The following is a 13149-nucleotide window of genomic DNA, read 5'->3' on the forward strand; positions in this document are numbered from 1 at the left end:
TTCTAGTCAATCTGGGTCGTTCATTAGGCGGATGATCTGAAGGTAGAACTTATGTTTAGTTTAGGGTTTTTTGTCCTAGAAGGCAACCCCTCTCTTTGTATGATGGCATTGTACTTGAGGTTGTGTAATAGATGTGTATTCTGTAAGGGAGAAACAAAGAGGTGAGACTGTGAGAGAAAACAGAGGATATTACAGCGGATCTGTTGTAGGTTGTGTCTCTTCATTTTGCTGGATAATAGAAAGGAAGGACTGGCAATTCAGGGTGGACGTAGCCCAAACTAGGTAAACCACGTATATCTGTGTCTCTCTTGTTTTATGGATTTTTTGTGTTTATATTTCTGCAATATTTTATGTTTTCCATTGCTTCGTAATATATAATTTTCTAACAGCAAACATGACATTAACAGATGGGCAACACTGCAAATGGTTTGTAGCATCGTTAACGGTGCATCTACGGAACACGCTATCACAACAAAAGCTAACCACTTAGGCCAAGGCCCTGGAGGCTGCAATGAGATTGCATGAGACCCCGATACAACATCCTAACCTGGGAGTTCAGCATATTCACGCGCAGTTGAAAAACTTGTGCCTGGAGATGCGAAGTTTGAAACAAGACAGGACAACCCGCCCAGAGGTGCGTGACGAGGTGTGGTGCATAAAATGCAAGGGTCAAGGGTCCTAGGTGTTTGTAAATGACCTTGTGGGAGGAGAGCCAATGCCACTAAGACTGGAGGCACAAGTAGGACCAAGCGCGACACTTTCACTGTGGTGCGCGATTTGTCAGATAGGATGAAAGCATGCTACAGATAATTTCCATCTATTACATAAGTATATGCATAATTCAAAATAGTTGTTCTGTAGGACATGATGAGCACACCTGTAGGAGTTATGAAATGATGATGGATCGAACTCCTACCTACACAGTTCAGGCCGAAACACAACCCCTCGATCAAAACATGGGAATGGCACGCACTAGATTTTAGGGGTGCTAACGAGGCCAAGGTGGAGGGGGACTAGGAAGAGGTCGCAGATAACTGATTTGTTACAATTGTGGAGGGCCAGGGCATTATGCCCACGATTGTACAAAACCAATGCGACCATCATGTTTGTATTGTACATTATTAGATCATGAGACGGAGGATTGTCCCACACTGATGGCGAGGTTGCGTGACAAGGGAGCACTCCAACCTCCCCCAACCCAAAACCTACAAATGATGAGGTTTGAGCCATGCTAGGAAGACCCTAACGTAAATATCATGCTCTAGAGTGGAATTACGACAGGGGATAACAAAGGCAAGCAACTTGAAGAAAGTACCTGGGTTCTCAAGGCTCCAACGAAGGAACCAGAATTTTATTGGGAGAGCGCTAAGAAGACTTTCATGGAAGCCAAGAAGAGCTTCGCTGAGGCCTCCACTCTAGGAAATAAAGACAGGTTGGAGCTAGAAATGGACCTGTCAATGATCACTACATTCTTGGAGACATGCATGAAGCTGTTGCAAGACAGCAAGGCTGTAAAGGGACTGCAAGAACTCATAACTAGATGCGTTGGGACTGCGCCAAGAGAACCGTACATAATATGGAAGCTCAAGAAACACATGACGCGAACAGGAAGAGAGATGAGATTGACTGCACAGATTGGGGAATATGAGATGGACCAAGTGATTCTAGATATAGGATCAGACACGAAGGTCCTGCCAAAATAGATATGGGAGCACATGGGTAGGCCTGCATTACAATGGTCTCCTATCCAACTACGAATGGTGAACCAGCAAAAGATCCTACCTATGGGGATATTGCATGGAATCATAGTAGATGTTGAAGGAGCAAGCGCACTAGTAGATTTTGAAGTAATAGAGATTGTTGATGACAGCAATTCCTACCCTGCGTTATTGGGAATAGATTGGGCCACTGACATGAATGACATGATAAATATGAAAAAATGCAAGATGATCTTTGAGAAAAATTCACTACGTGTAGTGGTACCCTTGGACCCTGGAGAAGGATCGCGCTACATGGAGCCAGTGCGCTACTACGATAGTGATGACGATTTGGATTTCATCTACAAGATAACCACGCAGTAGCAAGACTAGGTAAACCCAGATGCGGATGGTCGAATCTCTTGAGAATGTGAAAGCTCCTGCACATCAGATTCTAACGAAGCGATAGAATGATGGCAGGTTCAGTTAAACGAGGTAACCACACTCAACTATAATATGATGACGAGATCGTTGCACTGTGTAGTGACAAAGGTAAGATATCTAACTACGTATGATGGGTTAAGCGAGGTGGATGAATTCCTGAACAAATTTGAAATAGAAGTGCCAAAACAACAATGTTTCGAGCTCTGAAATGGGTATTGTGTGCTACACCAGCGAGATGGTGGGGTACACACCAAAGGAGTTTTGAGGACTAGCGCGACTGCATAATAATGATGTGCATACGGTTTGGAAAGCCTCAAATATGCTTAACAGAAAAGCTTGCTGGATAAAATGGTCCGTGCGCCTAGTTATCCAGATGGATGCAGGTGTATGTTGTGAAACCTGTGCGGATGCACACAGTCTTCACGTTAGGAGACACGGTCAGTAGGAAGGTGTAGAAAAGGCATTGGCATGAACGACCCCCCTGGTTGGAGCCACAGAATATGGAAAGACCAAGTGCGCAAAAGGACATCCACGCAGAAGCCTTTAACAAAGTATGTGAAGCACTGAACAAGGTCCACAATGTGAAGTGAACTGATTGGGACCTGCACGTACTAACAGTTCTATGGGCTTATAGGACCGCATGTAAGAACCTGATAGCATAGGCACCTCCGAGGTTGGAATATGAGGCAACCGTTGTAATCCCTACGGAGCATGAAATGCCTAGTCCGCACATATGATATCACTAGTAGATATGACGGCTCGCGGTGCCTTCAAAGAAGGGATCGCACAGACAAAAGAAGTAGAATGCTTGGGACTTGAGGAAGAAGTCCAATAGGGAAATTTTAGGCTCCAAGAACTTGAGAAAGAAAGGGTGTGATTAAGGAAGAAAAGTGTTGTGGTATAAGTGGAAGTGAAGAAGCTGGAGGACAAGATAAAGGAAGATTTTCTTGATAAGAAGACCAAGGTGACAAAAAAAGGTGTGCATGATCCCGTTGACAAGTTTGAGGCCTATTGCCATGAATTGATCAGTCTAATGCCTGACTTGGACTGCACATTACTAAGTGAATCAACCACGGTAGCGCGTTGCAGATGGTAAAGTGTGCAATGCCTCCTGTAACAATGAAAGGTGGATATTCCCCACAAAACGCGATGGATGACAGGATGCAAATTTACACGGTTGGTGTGACCACCTAACTAGCTTAGGTAAGTACAGTCTTAGCACTCTAGGCAGTTGAAAGGAAGCGCAGGACTATAAACTACTCTGCTCGGGTGCTGCGTGACATTGGAGTTGCGCACAGAAGCAAAGAGTCACAAGGTCTGCGACTATGCACGGGGGGTTGCGCTGCTGTGCGGGTTGGCCAAAAAGTGACTGTTGAAGTCACTATTCATGATGGGATGTTCGACTTGAGGTTAAATGGAGCGGGTGGCGGGAATTTAAGATGCGATTTATGGGAAAGATTTTGGAAAATATGCGACCAAGGGAGCATTAATGAACCAGATTTGAGGAGGAATGGTTCTTGGCTAGCTTCCATCAGTAGGTGTAGGAGCAGCGCGAGAAGGCTTGGCACGATCACCATATTCAGTTACGCAACTTCAAGGTAAATTATTTAGTGTTGTTGTATGACATTAAGTTTTATAAATTCCTGGGAAAGTTCTGAATTCATTGGTTGGGACCATACATTGTTAAGGAGGTCACAGATAAAGGTGCGGTAGAGCTAGTCAAACTAAATGGCAAACCTTTCCCAGGCAAAGTGAATGGCATCTGATTAAAGCCCTACACAGGTAGCCTGACTATTTTACTAGTTGGTAGAAGCACAGTCTTCATGCTCCAAGCATCTAGAATACATCACAGGACTATAAACACATGTAGGGGGTACACACATAGATGCAGAGAAGCACTTATGACAACGCGGTCTTAGAACAACGCATGTAATAGATCTAGAGGGTAGCAGCTTAGTGCGTTGCCGACCTTGTCGCAGTTCAAGTAGAGTTGGAGGGACTCCGTGCAAGCATCTTTTCACCGATAGAGTGACTCGAGGGTGAGTCATGATGTTTGTGTTAGGGGCCTGTTGGGAATGGAATCCCCCCAAGATAGTTTTGATCATATCTTTTTGTAAAAGCCCTACGAATTGCGAGCGCGGGGCGGGAAATTATAATAGAGTCACAGGGTTGTCTGCCCTAGTTTTTGTAGTGTAATGTCGGCAGGATAGACCTACCCATGGTCCACAAACCATGGGATTGTATAAATAGAGTGAAGCTTTAAGTATTTATGAGATGGAAGGGAAAGAAAGAGTTGAGTCATATTTGTAGAGTGTGTCTTTGGGTTGTAGAGTAGGAGAAGTCTTTGCAGCTGAGTGTGCAGAGGCCTAGTAGTCCATAGTTGAGTGCGCGGACCCCTACAGCTGAGTGCACAGGGTAGGAAAAGTCTATAACCATTGGAAGAATTAATAAAGAGAAAGATTATCATATTTCTATACATCTTTTCCTGTTTTAATGTATGATTGGGTATAAATTGCAAATGTATTGTTTATATGTTGCACGAACTTACTTGAATGGGTTGTATAACTAATTATAATATAAGACATCTAACTACACGAAGGTAGGTAACTGATATAAGAAGATAAGTAAGATCACGAGTAATATCCTAGAGCGTGGCTCTAGCAGCGCGGAACCCCCATAGTCCCTGATTAGGGTTGCATGAAGACAGTATCAGGGCGTAAGAAACATAGAAGTGCACGAAGTGACCTACAGGCAGAGACGAACCCTAGGACCAGTCGAACCTCTCAAACATCTCAATGGTACTAAAACCTAGTTCTGGCACCCTCCCATACTACTTCGGGTGAGACCTCAATCCATGCTCCATGGACTTTTGTCGAAAGGGCCAATAGAACTGGGATTTGCCTCGCTAATTAACTCAGAACCCGAGTCAGGCCCCAACAAGCCAACATTCACCCAATACCCATGATTAGGCATCAAAATTCCCCCCCTTAATCTGAAGGGATGTTGGTGAGTCCAAGCATCATTCTGAATCTTTCAAGTTTTTCTCTTCCAAGCACTTTGGTGAAGATGTTTGCAATCTTCTCATTAGTGGAACAATGGCATAGATGGATTGTCTTAGCCTCAACATGTTGTCGAATCAGATGGTATTTTGTATTGATGTGCTTTGTTTGATCATGGAACTTTTGGTTCTTTGGCAAATTTATTGTAGAGGTGTTGTCAATCATGAGTGGAGTTTAATGTACTTGTTTTACTTGAAAATATTACAAAATTTTCATGAGCCACACAATTTATTTTGTTACCTCAGCTACTGCCACATATTCTACCTCTGTTGTGGAATCTATTGGAACTGATTGTTTGTGTGATCTCAAGGAGATAGCTCCTGATCCAAGACTCATAGCATAACTAGAAGTAGATACCCTAGTTTCTTTGTCTCCATCGAAGTCTGAATCAAAGTATCCAATCAGGCTGAAGTCACCCACCTGTGTATACTTGAGTCCAAAGTCTTGAGTTCCCTTCAAGTACTTTAGAACTCTTTTTGCAGCAGACCAATGTCCCTCAAAAGGCTTTTGCATAAACCTGGAGAGGATTCCAACAACAAACAAATCTATTCAACCGATCTCCATTGTATTTCTTTTGAGAAATGAATATAGACTTCGGATGTTGAATTACTTCAATACCAAGATAGTAATGAACATAGCCCAAATCAGTCATTTCAAAACCTTTCCTCAATTCCTTCTTTATGGATGCAATGTAACTCTCATTATTCCCTGTCATCAAAATATCATCTACATATACCAGAAGATATACAACTATTTTCCCAAATTTCTTGACAAACAAAGTTGCATCATCAAGATCATAATGTTTGAAGTTGAGTTTCAGAAGATGCTCAATTAACTTTTCATACCAGGCTTGCGGTGCTTGCTTGAGGCCATACAATGATTTCACAAGTTTTCATAATTTATGTTCATGTCCTTTCACAACAAATCCTTTAGGTTGGGACATAAAAACATTCTCTTTTAGATCGCCATTCAAGAAAATAGTTTTTACATCCATTTGGTGGAGTTTCCAATCGTTTTGAGCTGCTAGGGCAAAGAGTGTCTAGATGGTAGCCCATTTTGTCATGGGGGAAAAAACTCCTCATAATCAACCCCTTCATTTTGCGCAAAACCATTTTCCACAAGCCTAGCTTTGTGCATGTCAAGTGAGCCATCATCTTTATACTTATTCTTGTAGATCCACTTGCAGCCCATTTGTTTGGTTCCCATTGGAGGAGCAACCAGCTTCCAAGTGCCATTCTTTATCAAGGCATCATACTCCTTTTGGATCGCTTCTATCCATTTATCATGAGAAGAAGCTTCTCTGAAGGAAGTTGGTTCAAAATATGTGGACATATTCAGTTCACAATCATAAGAAACGTCCATATCAACAAGTGAATCAGAATCATCTACATCGCCTTCATTTTTCCTAGTTAAATTTCTTGTTCCTATCTTTCCAACCTCATAAGGATGAACACTTTCAACTGTCTTTGTCAGCCACCTTGGGGGACCTTTCTGAGATGGTCCAAGTTACTCAGTTGACTGAGTTGGGACTGAATCAAAATTGATTCTCCCAATGTTGTCAATTACATCACTCAAAGTATCATCAGTGGTTGGAGTTTCATGTGGGGAAGAGAGTGCTTCAGAAGAAGATTCCATAGATTGATCCATTATAGGAATCTTCCCTTCAAGATGTTGAATCTGATTATGAAATTCTTGAAATGATTTTGCATTTTTGAAACTATCCATGCGATCAAGTTGTCGCTCAACAACATTGTCAACTTTGGAAGATTCAAGAATGATTTCATCTCTAGATGCAACAAAATTTTTATTAACTTCATCATAGATATAATATGTTTTGGAGGTATTTGAATATCCTAAGAAGATACACTTACGACTTCTTGCACCAAGTTTATTTCTTTGTACTTTTTGTATCAAGGTATAGAAGGTGGAACCAAAGATCCTAAGATGCTTTACCGTAGGAATGTGGCCATACCACATTTCATACAAATTCTTTTTTCTAATAGAATTAGATGGGCATGTATTCTTTACATATAAAACACATAGAATTGCATCAGCCCAAAACATCAATTTTACATTCTTGAAAAACTTCATGGATCATCCCATATTTAAGATTGTCCTATTCATTCTTTCAGCTACTCCATTCGGTTGGGGATTATAAGGCATAGTTGCTTGATGTTTGATCCCATGTTGGTGAAGATAGTTTTAAAATTCATTTGAAGTGTATTATTTTCCACTTTTAGTCTAAATAGAGCTGAAGTCACCCGCCTGTGTATACTTGAGTCCAAAGTCTTGAGTTCCCTTCAAGTACTTTAGAGCTCTTTTTGCAGCAGACCAATGTCCATCAAAAGGCTTTTGCATAAACATGGAGAGTATTCCAACAGCAAACAAATCTATTCAACAGATCTCCAATGTATTCATTTTGGAAAAGGAATATAGAATTCGGATGTTGAGTTACTTCAATACAACGATAGTAATGAACATAGCCCAAATCAGTCATTTCAAAAGCTTTCCTCAATTCCTTCTTTATGGATACAATGTAGCTCTCATTGTTCCCTGTCATCAAAATATCGTCTACATATACCAGAAGATATACAACTATTTTCCCAACTTTCTTGACAAACAAAGTTGCATCATCAAGATCATAATGTTTGAAGTTGAGCTTCAAAAGATGCTCAGTTAGCTTTTCATACCAGGCTCGCGGTATTTGCTTGAGGCCATTCAAGGATTTCACAAGTTTGCATAATTTATATTCATGTCCTTTCAAAACAAATCCTTTAGGCGGGGACATAAAAACATTCTCGTTTAGATCTCCATTCAAGAAAACAGTTTATACATCCATTTGGTGGAATTTCCAACCATTCTGCGCTGCTAGGGAAAAGAGTGTCTAGATGGTAGCCCATTTTGTCATGGGGGAAAATTATCCTAATAATCGACCCCTTCCTTTTGTGCAAAACCTTTTTCCACAAGCCTGCCTTTGTGCTTGTCAAGTGAGCCATAATCTTTATACTTGTTCTTGTAGATCCACTTGTAGCCCATTGGTTCCAATGGAGGATCAACCAGCTTCCAAGTGCCATTCTTTATCAAGGCATCATACTCCTTTTGGATCGCTTCCTTCCATTCATCATGAGAAGAAGCTTCTTTGAAGGAATTTGGTTCAAAATATGTGGACATATTCAATTCACAATCATAAGAAACATCCATATCAATAGGTGAATCAGAATCATCTACATCGCCTTCATTTTTCCTAGTTGAATTTCTTGTTCATGTCTTTCCAACCTCATAAGGATGAACACTTTCAAGTGTCTTTGTCAGCCACTTTGGGGGACCTTTTTGAGATGGTCCAAGCTACTTTGTTGACTAAGTTGGGACTGAATCAAGGTTGATTCTCCCAATTCTGTCAATCACATCACTCAAAGTATCATCAGTGGTTGGAGTTTCATGTGGGGAAGAGAGTGCTTCATAAGAAGATTCCACAGATTGATCCATTATAGGAATCTACCCTTCAAGATGTTGAATCTGATTATCAAATTCTTGAAATGATTTTGCATTTATGAAACTAGCCAAGCAATCAAGTTTTCGCTCAACAACATTGTCAGCTTTGGAAGATTCAAGAAAGATTTCATCTCTAGATACAAATTTTTTTTTATTAACTTCATCATAGATACAATATGATTTGGAGGTATTTGAATACGCAAAGAAGATACACTTACGACTTATTTCACCAAGTTTATCTCTATGTACTTTTGGTATCAAGGCATAGCAGGCGGAACCAAATATCCTGAGATGCTTTACGAAAGGAATGTGGCCATACCACATTTCATACAAAGTCTTTTCTCTAATAGAATTATATGGACATGTATTCTTTACATATACAACACATAGAAATACATCAGCCCAAAACATCAATTTTACATTCTTGAAAAACATCATGGATCGTACCATATTTAACATTGTCCTATTCATTCTTTCAGCTACTCCATTCTGTTGGGGATTATAAGGCATAGTTGTTTGATGTTTGATTCCATGTTGGAGAAGATAGTTTCAAAATTCATTTGAAGTGTATTATTTTCGATTTTTAGTGTGAATAGATCGAATATGAGATTGTGCGCCATTTTCAATCCATGTATGAAATTTCTTGAATGCTTGAAAAGAATCAGATTTTTTCTTTAATAAATAAAACCAACACATCCTGGTGTAGTCATCAATAAATGTCATCATATATTTATTTCCATTTGCAGAAGGCACATGCATTGGACCACATAAATATGAATCAATGAGTTCAAGTTTTCTATGTGCTCTGAAATGTGAATCATGGAAAGACTGTTTGTTATGATTTCATAGAATAAAAGCATCACATTGCTTAAGTTTCCTAGGAATTGTAGGAAAGCTAGTAACACAATTTTTCTTCAACAAGTGAAGGTTGTCATAGTTCAAGTGTAAAAATATAGCATGCCATAATATACTTGATGGGAGTGTAGCTTCATCATAATGAGAATTGTATGAGAAATTTTGTGCACGAGCAGAGGTACCTTGCAGCTTGAGAAGCCTTTCTTCTTCTCTCCCCGTCATGAAAAGTGAGTGATCTGATGCTTTTCTCACCTCAACCTTCCCAGAAAACATGTGAATGGAGTGTCCTTGCTGGCAGATGTGGACCAAGGACAACAAGTTTCTCCTTAGCTGTGGGAGATATAAAACATCATGCAAAAGAAAGTCTAGAAGACTAGGAAATTTGAGGCTGATTGTGTGAAGCCCTAATGGCTTGAGTTTTGATTTTTCTGCAAAGTATACTTCTCCATCAACATTGTCTATAAATTATTCAAAAAAAATCTCTTCTAATAGTCATGTGGCAAGGTGCTCCTGAATCAAGAAACCAATCATTCTTCCAAGAAGAAAGTGAAGCATTAAACAAGTCTTCATTTACTTCAATATTATAATGTGCCACAACATAGTGAGTGGATTCAGTTGCTTTACCTTTCTCTTTATCATTAGTTTTACCTTTGGGTTGATTTCTTTCTTTCTCAATTCTGTCCCAGGAAAACTGCCATGTGAATGCATCATACGATCCATACCTATCGTAGCATATGGCATGCAAATTAGACTTTTCTCGTTGAGAGTGTCTGGTCCCCCTACCTTTGAAATTTCTTCTTCAACTTCCTCTTCAACCACATATTCCTCTCGAAGAATATTGAGCATGATTATTATCTCTATGTGCAAGATATAGAACTTCTTAGAAGACTGAGGAGTTGTATTTTTCCCGAAAACTTTTTCTCTCTCAACAAATTTATTCACAAGGGAGTCAAAGGTAATTTCTTTGAGGTTTCCATTTGCTTGCAATGACTCAAGATAATTTGAATAAGTGGGATAAAGTTCCTTGAAAAAATTTATCATAGGAATGTCTATTTCAACATTAATGACTTTGATATCATGCATAATAGATTTTACTTCTGATGAAAGAGAGAGGATCATCATTTTGTAATTCAAGGCTGAACAATTTAATCATGAGTTGAACAACTTCAAGCGCAGAGTGTGAGTCATAGAGTTCCTTCAATTTTTGTAAGGCTTTGAAAGCATTCAAAAATGGTGAAATATGGCAACTCACCTCTTCATTTACAGATGCTGCAATCAAGGCATAGGCATTTCTATTCTTGTTTTCCCAAATGGCAAATTCCTTGTCTAAGGTAGGATTTTTTGATCCTTTGTCTCCTTCTCCAAGACAAACTCCTTTCCACAGCTCATTAAAAATGAGAGTATGTTTGATCTTCTGAGACCACTCAAGATGGTTATATTTAATGGTGAGAACCACTCCCACAATATGTATCAATGAATTCATTTTAAAATCTATGTACTATGAAAATACTTCTGTTGTCAATGTGTAAAATTTGCACCTCTAGCATTAAAGTAATATTGTTCTGGTGTAAAAAAAATTACAATGTGATATGTATAGACAGAGGTATTACTGGGGGAGGATATATTTGGGTATGGGGGAGGGGGTATTACTGTGGGGAGGTGTTATATGTGGGGGAGGTATTAGCATAATTCCCTAACATAATGGAGGGGTTGTATGGAGACAACATTGTATGAACCGGCTGTGCAACGAAAATGGAATCGATTGTGGGACAACATTACTTATATGGAGGAGGGGTTGTATGATGGTATGGTGGCATGAGGGGTTTCTGTATTGAGACAAAATTATATACGTAGGGGTTGTATGAGATGATTGTGCAGGAGTTAACGCAGAGCGCTATAACCATTACTACAGTTTATATAAAAACACCACCACAGTTATAAAAATCATACCCTTCTACTACCATTCCATGCCATTCCACATACCATTCCGTTGCACCACCCTCCACTGTGGCTTGTTTCTGTCTGTAGAGTTGGATGACTTAGGGCACTTCTCACAACTTTGGCTTTGTGGTCTTCCTGGACCCCAATGTGGCCGACAGAGTCTTGTTGGAGGCACTATGAAGGAATAAAGTATGAGGAGGGTATAAAGCATGAACCGGAGCTAAGGGAACGATGTTGAACACATTCAAAGAGTGGTAGAGAGGAGTATTGGATTGTGTAATGCAGAGGTGTGTCCGAGTGCTTCCAGAGTGCATAGGAGGAATGGTTGTTTTGGAGTGAAGGAGATTGGAGGAGAGGGTCGAACCCAGGGCTAATGATATCGAAGTTGCACTAGCGAGGGGAATAGGTGATAGTAGTCTGGGAAGGCCAAGAATTTAGTGGCCTTGGTGTGGATTGTTGCAGGCAGAGTAACAGGAACTTGCAAGGTGGTACTAGCCTGGGTAGGTAAGGCATTTGGGAGCATCATTCAACTGAAATAATTGCAGCATAATATGTCAGGAAAACAAAGTAGAATAATTCTAATACAGGACAAAGGATATGACAGGCTATAGAAATGGAAGAAGGGAGTTACAAGAGTAGGAGGAAACTTAAAAAGGGTTGGCTCTGATACCATATCATGTGAGGATGTAACTCCGCAAATCAACTATGTTTATTCATTTAGATTGTTCATAGCTATATACATGAGGGAGTGACACTTGGGTTTCACCTCCCGATGACTCTTCCTTTTCCATTATTTATTATTTACATTATTTACAAATGCTCAGCCGATGCCCATGATTAGGTGTCAAAACACACATAAAAAAAATGAAAATACATGAAAAAAGGGTGTTGAACATTCTTTTTTCATGTATTTATTTTTATTTTTTTCATTGTGTGTCTACTCAAAAATATGCATAGTGGGTACTCATTGGATTTAATTTTTCATCTAATGGGTGTGTACACTTGACATTTGAGTAAACCTACAAGGAGATAAGTAAAAAATACAATTAAAAAAAGTAGTTTTCTTCTTTTCCCTCTAAAATATTACCCCTTGCGGATGACACCATTATCTTGAATCCTATTGGTTCTTGACATCGTTATCTTGAATCCTATTGGTTCTTGTAAAGTTAATTTTGTTGGTATATTTTTTGTTTTGAGGTTCATTTTTTACCTCAAAATTCCCCTATTGAGTATATTACAATGTTGAGAATAAATCCTATACATTTACCATTATGATGTCATCCCAACTCTCTAACTATTGAATGAGAAAACATAGGGAAAATACCATATGCAATGCCAAAAAGAAATAAATAAAGATTAAGTAGCCTTACATATTGATTTTTAAACATGAAGGAGAAAGTGGAAGCAACGTGTAACCTATATTATGATTTAGGCCCACTAATTGTAGCATCAACCACCCTGCACCACTAAGGAGAATCACATAGAATCTCAATTACTAACTATGCAATTTTTTTTTATAATAGGTGTCTTTGACAATATAAATATACAGACTAAACATCACATGTTCTTGCAATTATTAAACAGTGACTACAATAAATATCATATAATGTAACTCTTCAAACAAACTAATTTATCCTAAAATATTTTTAAATGATTGCAAT

Source organism: Pinus tabuliformis, chromosome 3_1 (assembly GCF_031772625.1).
Source record: "Pinus tabuliformis cultivar Carrire ecotype Pingquan chromosome 3_1, CPIR1, whole genome shotgun sequence".
Taxonomy (NCBI): domain Eukaryota; kingdom Viridiplantae; phylum Streptophyta; class Pinopsida; order Pinales; family Pinaceae; genus Pinus; species Pinus tabuliformis.